The sequence below is a fragment of the Myotis brandtii genome, unplaced genomic scaffold (assembly GCF_000412655.1).
Source record: "Myotis brandtii unplaced genomic scaffold, ASM41265v1 scaffold190, whole genome shotgun sequence".
NCBI lineage: Eukaryota > Metazoa > Chordata > Mammalia > Chiroptera > Vespertilionidae > Myotis > Myotis brandtii.
Window position 1 is genome coordinate 1,897,054 of NW_005357076.1, and position 10,045 is coordinate 1,907,098.

Below are 10,045 nucleotides of genomic sequence, written 5' to 3' on the forward strand. Positions count from 1 at the left end.
AAATTACATGCAATTTCAATAAAATGCGCCAGGAAAAATGACTCCTATTAATGCTAGAACACAGATGGCAAATAAAATGATCAAGAATGCTTGCCGTGAACCTGCTTTCAAATGCCAAACTGACCAACAGGCTGTCAGCAAATTCTGCTCTGGAGAGAGCACTGTTTCCATGGCATGTGAGAACATCCTCAAGTACAGAGGAATGGAAGTGCAACAAGAATTCCGTGTTTTTCGGATTCTGTAGCACCCACAATTGCACCCTTTCTCAGAGCCATTGGGTTAATGCTGTATGCTGATAGCCACCAACTTCTGTTAAATTTCTACTTTTCTGTGTAAACAAATCAGGAACTGATAGTATGTTTTGTTTCCCTTCCTCCCTCAACCTGTGACCTATTAGAAAGAATGCAAAATTGAAGCAGTGATCTTTGATGAAACTCAACAAGGTGGCTCTCAAATTCATATGAGAAGGTAAAAATAATAACAACTATGAAGCCAATTTTGAAAATAAAATGAGGGTGAACTTGCCTATAGAGTAATGTTTTATCAAAGTGATACTTTTTAAGAAATCACAGTATTCATGCATAGATAAAAAAGTTAACCACTAGGTCAGCGTAGCCCAGCATTAGAGCCACAAATTATATAGGAGGTGCAGGCAGGTAGTTCGGTGCAGAAGGCAGGTAATTCATTGCAGGCTTCTCCCTGCAGTATAGTGTGCATATGAGGGCCCTGTGTAGAAAAGGCTGCTGGACTCAGTGTTGTTGTTGTTGTTGTTTTTTTAATTTGAGCCCAGTTAGGCCACCACAAGTCCTTCTGTTAGGTATCTTCTTTCTCAGGGTCCACATAAAAAAGGGAAAGATCAAAATGCAAAACAAAGGAATCCTTTTGTAATCGGATTAAATATTATTCTCAAAAATTTACTGAAAGCAGCTTACTTAGTGGTGCAACTTTTTTTTTTAATTAAATCTTTATTGTTCAGGTTACATTTGTTCCTCTTTTTTTCCCCCCCATAACTCCCCTCCTCCCAGTTCCCGCCCCACCCTCCGCCCTCACTCCCCACCCACTGTCCTCATCCATAGGTGCACGATTTTTGTCCAGTTTCTTCCCGCATCTCCCATTCCCCTTTCCCCCCCAAGAATAGTCAGTCCATTCCCTTTCTATGTCCCTGATTCATTATAATCACCAGTTCATTCTGTACATCAGATTATTTATTCACTTGGTTCTTAGATTCACTTGTTGATAGATGCATGTTTGTTGTTCACAATTTGTATCTTTACCTTTTTCTTCTTCCTCTTCTTAAAGGATACCTTTCAGCATTTCGTATAATACTGGTTTAGTGGTGATGAACTCCTTTAGCTTTTCCTTATCTGTGAAGCTCTTTATCTGACCTTCAATTCTGAATGATAGCTTTGCTGGATAAAGTAATCTTGGTTGTAGGTTCTTGGTATTCATCACTTTGAATATTTCTTGCCATTCCCTTCTGGCCTGCCAAGTTTCTGTTGAGAAATCAGCTGACAGTCGTATGGGTATTCCCTTGTAGGTAACTGAGTTTCTTTCTCTTGCTGCTTTTAAGATTCTCTCTTTGTCTTTTGCTCTTGGCATTTTAATTATGATGTGTCTTGGTGTGGTCCTCTTTGGATTCCTTTTGTTTGGGGTTCTCTGCGCTTCTTGGACCTGTAAGTCCATTTCTTTCACCAGGTGGGGGAAGTTTTCTGCCATTATTTCTTCAAATAGGTTTTCAATATCTTGCTGTCTCTCATCTTCTGGCACCCCAATTATTCTGATGTTTGTACGCTTGAAGCTGTCCCAGAGGCTCCTTACACTATCTTCGTATTTTCGGATTCTTTTTTCATTTTGCTTTTCCGGTTGGGTGTTTTTTGCTTCTTCGCATTTCAAATCTTTGGCTTGATTCTTGCGCTCCTCTGGTCTGCTATTGGGTGTAATATTCTTTATTTCCGACCGTGTATGCTTAATTTCTAGTTGTTTCTTTATCATAGCATCGAGGGTCTCATTAGTTTTCGTGAGGCTCTCCAGAAGTTTATTGCAAGCCCTCAAAATTGCGTTTTTTAGCTCTATATCCTCCATTTCTGTCATGTTTTTTTGTCTCCGCATTTTTTATGCTTTCTTGGTGCACCCCCTAGTGGTCTTTGTGCGCAGTCTTGTTCTAGTTGAGCCTTGATTGTTGTAGTTAATACTAGAGGGATTTGACCACCAGGCCGACTGGCTGTGTGAATCAGCTGTGTCTGCCGCGGAAAACTTCTGTCCTCTGGGGAGGTGCTAATCTAGCCTTTGCCTGAGGCTATCCGGCAAATGGCTCTGCGCAGGGCTTGGGCGGGGCGGGCTCAACAGGGCGGGCGGAGGGAGCCGTTATGGTGCCCTCAGTCCTGTTCCCAGAGGCTCTGCTTCTCAGAACCCCCGGAACCGCTGCAAACCTCGGAGGGAAAGCTGCCTTCCAACTGATGCCAGACACTCCCGCTTCTCCCGTTTGGGTCCGAGTCCCCAGCGATTCGCCCGTATCTGGAGCTCAGAGTCTGAGACTCCCCCCTGACCGAAAACGACAACCGCGCTCTCAGCCACCAGCCCGCTTTGCGCGCGCACCTCCGCACCTGAGTTTTTTCCACACTGCGCCTCCTCTGAGCCTCGGTGTGCTGTTATTTTTCCTTCTAGTTGAAGAGTCTCTCCTCAGCCAGCCTTCCTGTGGTTCTGGGTGATGTCCGTTCCGTCTTTTAGTTGTATTTTTGAAGTGGTTGTTTGCGGCAGCAGTCTCCGGGGTTTACCTATGCCGCCATCTTGGTCTCTCCAGTGGTGCAACTTTTAAAAAAACTTTAAAGTTAGAGGCAAATTTAGGATTCCTGCCATCACTGCTTCTATTTAACATTTTATTGAAGTTCCTAGCCAACATAATAAGAAAGAAAAAGAAACAAAATTTGTAAGTATTGGAAATAATCAGGCAAACTCTATTGCAAGAATATTATTTTTTACATTAAAAAATCCAAGAGAATCTACAAAGCATTAGAAATAATAAGATTGTTAGAGAGAAGTTCAACATAAAAATTTAGTAATATTTCTATATACCAGCAACAACCAATTCAAAAATACAATTTACAAAGTATAATTCCCAACAGCAGGAACACCTTTAGAAGATCATGAATAAAAGAAATACATTTTATTAATGGACATGAACCATACCTAAGTCAATAGAGAGATATATTATGTTTATTTGTGAGGTTTCAATATTCTCAAATTTTTACTTTCTCTAAATTTATGCATAAATTATATGCAATTTCAATAAAATGTGCCAGGAAAAACGACTCCTATTAATGCTAGAACACAGATGACAAATAAAATGATCAAGAATGCTTGCCGTGAACCTGCTTTCAAATGCCAAACTGACCAACAGGCTGTCAGCAAATTCTGCTCTGGAGAGAGCACTGTTTCCATGGCATGTGAGAACATCCTCAAGTACAGAGGAATGGAAGTGCAACAAGAATTCCGTGTTTTTCGGATTCTGTAGCACCCACAATTGCACCCTTTCTCAGAGCCATTGGGTTAATGCTGTATGCTGATAGCCACCAACTTCTGTTAAATTTCTACTTTTCTGTGTAAACAAATCAGGAACTGATAGTATGTTTTGTTTCCCTTCCTCCCTCAACCTGTGACCTATTAGAAAGAATGCAAAATTGAAGCAGTGATCTTTGATGAAACTCAACAAGGTGGCTCTCAAATTCATATGAGAAGGTAAAAATAATAACAACTATGAAGCCAATTTTGAAAATAAAATGAGGGTGAACTTGCCTATAGAGTAATGTTTTATCAAAGTGATACTTTTTAAGAAATCACAGTATTCATGCATAGATAAAAAAGTTAACCACTAGGTCAGCGTAGCCCAGCATTAGAGCCACAAATTATATAGGAACTCAGTGTGTGACCAGCGTGCCAATACTGGTCAGCAGGGAAAGATTTCAACACTAAGTCAATGAGGTTGAGATAACTGGTTAGTCAGATGGACACAAATACAAATTTAGGTTTTTACCTCACACTTGATATTTTCCCCCGAAAGATTAAAGGCATGACAATCAAAATGTTAATTTTTTTCAGTAAAAGTACAGAAGAATATCTTTACAGGACTGTGGCAGGATCCCCTAAATAAGACACCGAAAGCACAAATCATAAAGAAAAAGAGTTGATTAAATGAAACTCTTCTGCTTGACCAAAGTCTCCATAAAAAAGTGAAAAGATAATCCACAAACAGGAAGAAGATATTTGCCACATACATGACTGACACAGTTTTAGAATTCAGAACATACCCAGGACTTTTACACACCAATAAGTAGGAGCTCTGAGGTGACAATGGGCCATTTAAAAAGGAGGAAACAAGGTGACTAATAGCTATGAAAAGATAGGCAACTTTATGAGTAATCAGGAAAATAACAAATTTAAAATTGAGATATCTCATAATCATCAGACCTGAAAGTTGACAAAATGAAGTGTTGGCAAGAAGTAAAGAAATAAGTATTTCACATACACTGTTAGCGGGAGCCAAATTAGTTTAATGACTTTGAAAAATATTTTGGCAATTCCACTATTAAGTCTATTCACCAGATAAACTCTTACACATGTGCACAGGGAGACATGTTCAAAAATCATCATTGAACCCTATTTGTAATAACAACAAATTGAAGATGTTCCAAAAGTCCATCAGCAAGTAAATAAGACTAAACTTGGTGTACCCCTCAATGGAACCTTATACAGCAGATGAAATGAATCAACTACAGACAACTGTGTGATTATGGCGTAAAAGTGGGTGCTTAAAGGAAAGGTTACAGAAGTATCCATACAGTGGGATGACATTAATATAAAAATTTAAAAGATACATAAAACAATAGTATGAATTTTATGGGTTCATATACATGCATTAAATTCTCAAAAATATACATGGGACAGATATACAGAACTTCCTCACTGTACTCTTGAAGTTCTGAAAGAGACTAGGATTTGGGTGGAATATCAAAGGAGTTTCAATTGTACTGAAACGTTTTATGCCCTCAAGAAAGTTTTAGAGCAAAATCAGCAACCTGTTAAGATTTGTTAAATACTGACAGTAGGTACATAAATGTTATTATACTACCTTTCTTCGGGTTTGAAATTTTTATAATAACAAAACATATGAAAAACAAAGATGAATTGCAAATTATTCTGATCCTCCTTTGTGTAAAGTTTTAAAAAGTGTCTGTATGTGTGTGTGTGTGCACACACGTGTATGTGTTAGTTTGAAAGGGCTCCCCTAGTAAGTACTACAGATGGAGTCACTTAAACTATGCAAACTTCTTTTCTCACAGCTCTGGAAGCTAGAGGTCCGAGCACAAGATATTAGCCGAGTTTGCTTCTTCTGAGGCCTCTCTCCTTGCCTTGTTGGTGGCCATCTTCTCCCTGTATTTTCATATATCTTTTCTCCGTGTGTGTCTCTGTGCTAGGCTCCTCTTCCTATAAGGAAACCAGTTGTATTGAATTAGAGTCCATCCTAGTGACCTCATTTAACCTCGTTACTTCTCTAAAGGACTTATCTCCAAATACAGTCACATTCCGAGGTGCTGGGGATTAGGTCTTCAACCTACGATTTTGGGAGGAACACAATTCAGCCCATAACTGTGTGTGTGTGCACGCACATGTGATATTTTCCCACCATCTCATCTTCTCCTCTCATGTTCAGGGTCCCAGGCCTGATGCAATCATCAGCTTGAGCTTGTCTGTCTCTTCCTTCTAGGAAGCCAAGTCATATATACACATGGGCATCCCTTTTCAGCATCCCATGTCTATCCCCAACCCAAACCCCAAACACCTTGGTCCCATGACTGGGTACCTCCTAGAACCTTCCGTTCTTTCTTTAAGACATGAACTTAAAACACTTCAGACTAACCCCCGAAATCAACCATGCCACGTGCACAGTGTAGAGAGCAATGGATCATACTGCTGGGTTACTCTGTATTTTCTATCTTATGTGAGTCTCCTTGTAAGGTTTTTATTTCTTTTGTCTCAGTCTTTATGTCTGAAAAAAGCAAGCAAATAATCATTAGTGTGTAAGAAGTAAGAATATAAAGTCTATAAACATGGGCAAGTTCATTTTTCTAAAAAGTCAAATTAAAACGATCCAATTACAATACCACAAATATTGTAAATAAGAACATCTTTGTTTTGAATCTAGCTGAACAGTTTTCTATTCTACCTCAACGTGATGCAGCAGCCTTATGCACTGGGAATGAAAACAAATCCATGTCATTGACCAGAAGTGCTACAGACGCTTTTAGAGAATGAGCACATTGTTAGAGGTGATGACTGAGGACATCTCCAAAAAGTGGTTTAAAAATGAGCTCAGCCTGTGTTGCTTGTGTCTAAACTCAAATGGATGAAACAGAGGGGAACCCCTTTTTGGCAAGACTTATTATTGTACAGATTTGGAGAAAACTCAGGTTAAATGATGGCCCCCGACATTGAACCGCTATGAAGCAGATCAGCCCTGTGTACCTCACTAGAGCAATAAAAATGTTCCAACCTTCAGGAGGAAACAGGGGGTTGGGAGGAGAAGGGTGGATTTTAACTTGGAATTCCTAATCCCATCTATTAAAAATCCATATTATTAGCAATTATTCTGTGAGTATAGATAGGGTACAAATCCCTAAACCTGATGCTTGGGGTACATTTAATGACCGAGAAAAGACTGGGACAAAGTGTAATATGCATTCCTGCAACCACCCTCAGCTGTCTTCCAGGATTATTAAGTACCTAGCTCTGTAAACTCCTACTTGTTTCTTTAAAAATTGTTAAAAGCAGAAATGCCAGCATGTCAATAGCAGAGTAATATCCAAATCATATATTATTCCTTCTAAAAGGCTGGAAAAAGGCAATGTGCATCCCCAATGAGGACAAGACTAATCGCAGAGCTAGCGCCAGGCCTATGGAGATTTCCCCCGGGAGCTCATCTTTTTATCACATGTCACAGCTTCTCCCAGTCTCAACATGCACTCCGGAGCCGACCGCCTTCTCACCACCATTCCAGGGAAAGAGCTTTCTATAAAATCTACCCAATATAGGGCTGGCTTGGTCCCGGGCTGTGGTAGAATAAAACACCAAGAAAACATATCCAGCGCTACGGAAGCCCGCCACACCAATCTGAGGGCAGTGACTTGACTCATCCTAACATCCAGATCAACAATTGGTAATTCATGGTGATTACTTGATTTGGGGACTTATATGAAACATTACTGCCTGTCAACAGCCCAAGTGTCATTCCCCTCTCATTGCTTTTGGTCTTCTTCATCCCTCCATGTGCATAGCTATGACTGCTTTGGAAACATGAGTGCGCTCACTTGCACACATACCCGTCCCCCCACCCCCACAACACACACACACACAGATACACATTTAGAAGTTGTCAACACAGTTTGACACTCTGCTTTTTTTTTTAATATATTTTATTGATTTTTTACAGAGAAGAAGGGAGAGGGATAGAGAGCTAGAAACATCGATGAGAGAGATCGATCAGTTGCCTCCTGCACGCCCCCCCCAGTGGGGGTGCCCGCAACCAAGATACATGCCTTTGACCGGAATCAAACCTGGGACCCTTCAGTCCGCAGGCCGATGCTCTATCCACTGAGCCAAATCGGTTCGGCCTTGACACTCTGCTTTTGAAATCCTGCTTAGCTAGAGTAAGAGACAAAACTCATAGTCATGGAAGGCTGCAAGATTTGGCATTATTGCCTTTCTCCTCCACCTGGATTGTTCAGGAAGTATTAACCCTGTCACTCCCCATCATCTATAAAACAAAATATCCTCTCAGATTTGCTCATTTTGACCTGGTCCTGCAAGTCTAGAGAAATGCATTACTTTGTCCATGCAAGATAGGCACTGTTGAATCTAATGATGGTGGACACCAAGCAGTGCCAGGAGGCCAAATGTTGCGATATCACAGCAGGGCATTGGTTGACCTGACCTGCGGTCATCAGAAACCAGGAGCTTCCTTTAGTGCCTGACACCTCAGGGAGATAGGATGATGAAGAAAGGACCCCCTTTAGAGCCCAGTATTTGCCACAGGATCAAAGAATCTTAGGGTTCTTCAAGGTCCCTAGGGGGTGGGTAGAACTCCCTGGTTCAGCGTGCATCAGTCTTGTTAGAAAAATAAAAATAAATGTTCACCAAATTGGCATTGAATTGACCCGGCTGGAGATTAAAATGTTCTTTGTATCCTTTCTTCTCCCCAGTTGCATGGCACTCTCTCACCCCACACTCCTGAGAGAGCCAAGATGGACGACAAAGTGCTGTTAAATATCTTGCTGACAATCTATAGGAGCAAAGAGATTGTCAGCAAGGACTTCTGTGAAGGTTGCAGGGACAGGCGAGGGCAATTGTTTTCTGAAGTACAGTTGTCACTCTGTGTTAATAACTGCAGCTGACCTTTTCCTGACAAAGGTTCTTTGCTGGGTTCCACATTGAGCAGCCAGAATGATTTAAAATTTAAGCCCTGACAACAGGGGACAGTCTATTTGAGTGAGCAAAGCACTGCAGTTTGTTTGCTCCAGAGCCTTTGCCTGTCATGGAAGCCCTGTGGAAGGTGAAAAAGGAGGATGAGGAATAATACCAGGGCCGCTCCCTAGAGCACACTATGCTTGGTAACTAAAGAGATTCATGCTTAAAACTACAAGTCAAATACTTTTAAAAATTCAACTAAGGCACCAGTTCTTCTTTTATCTCAGGGATAAATGACTAAAAATGGCTAATAAATATCTGTGAATTCCTTTCCACCAGTAGACCTAGCCTAATCCCTCACTATAGATGCCCCCTCCATTAAAACTCATCTCCCCATTCAACCCCTTTTTAATTGATGTCTTGGTCCAATTTTGGTTGCATATTCCTCCTATCAGCTTTCCCACAGCTTCATTTGCACTGATACCCAGTATTCCTTGAGCTACTGGCACTAATCATGAGCTCTCTAAGAGAGCTTTATGGTATATTATCCTCAGCTGTTGTTTAGCTAGGCTCTTCTGTTTGTGCATGAATCCATCAAACTTGCTTTGTCTCTAGAAGTAAAAAAAATCATCAGTAGCAAACTGTTGATTTACTATCAGTTGCAGGCACTGAATTAGGTCTTAGAGAAAAGCAGAGAAGGGTCAACTATAAGCTTGGCCTTCATAACACATTTGGTCCAAAAATGCCTAGGTAGCCAAAGTGGAAGCTGGTGAAAGAGGCCATTCAAGGCTGAGGAGATAGTTTCCAACCTGAGGTCAGCAGGAAGTAGGATCCAAGATCAAGAGTTCCCTAATACTGAAATCCTTTGAATTTATACACGCTCAGACTGAGGCCCAAGGCAATTTGCTATTGGCAAGAATCAGCAAAGTCAGGATGGTATAATACTAGTAAGAGCAAATAATAATGAATTACAAATAATGCATTTCAGCACTTGTTAAGAGTCAGACCCTGTGCTAAGAGCTTTACATGAAGTAGATCATGTCATCCCTCGCAACAACCCAAGTGGTTGATCCTATTGTTTTTCTCCATGTGCACCGATGCAGAAATTGAAAGATGAAGCGACTTTCTCAAGGTCACAGAGTTAGAGAGCCATGCTGAGAACCCAGGGCTCTGCCACCAGAGTCTGTGGTCCGTTAGCCCACTATTCTTATTCTAACATCCTTCAAATAAGAAGAAAAAATAAACTAAAATGAAATAAAAACTCCTTACCTGAATCCATGATTTCCCTGCTCTTTATGAAATCTGACCCTGGTCTCTTTTGGTTCAGGGCTCCAAGGGTCATTAAAAGCATCAGTCCTGCCCGGCCTGAGTGGCTCAGTTGGTTGACTGTCCTCCCATGTACCAAGAGGTCACGGGTTCTATTCCTGGCCCAGGCATGTGCCCAGGTTGCAGGCTTGATCCCCAGTAGGGGGCATGCAGGAGGCAGTCTAATGATGTCTCTCTCTCTCATCAATGTTTCTATCTCTCTCTCTCTCCCTTCCTCTATCTTTCTAAATTCAATTTAAAAAACAAAACACATCAGTCCTAG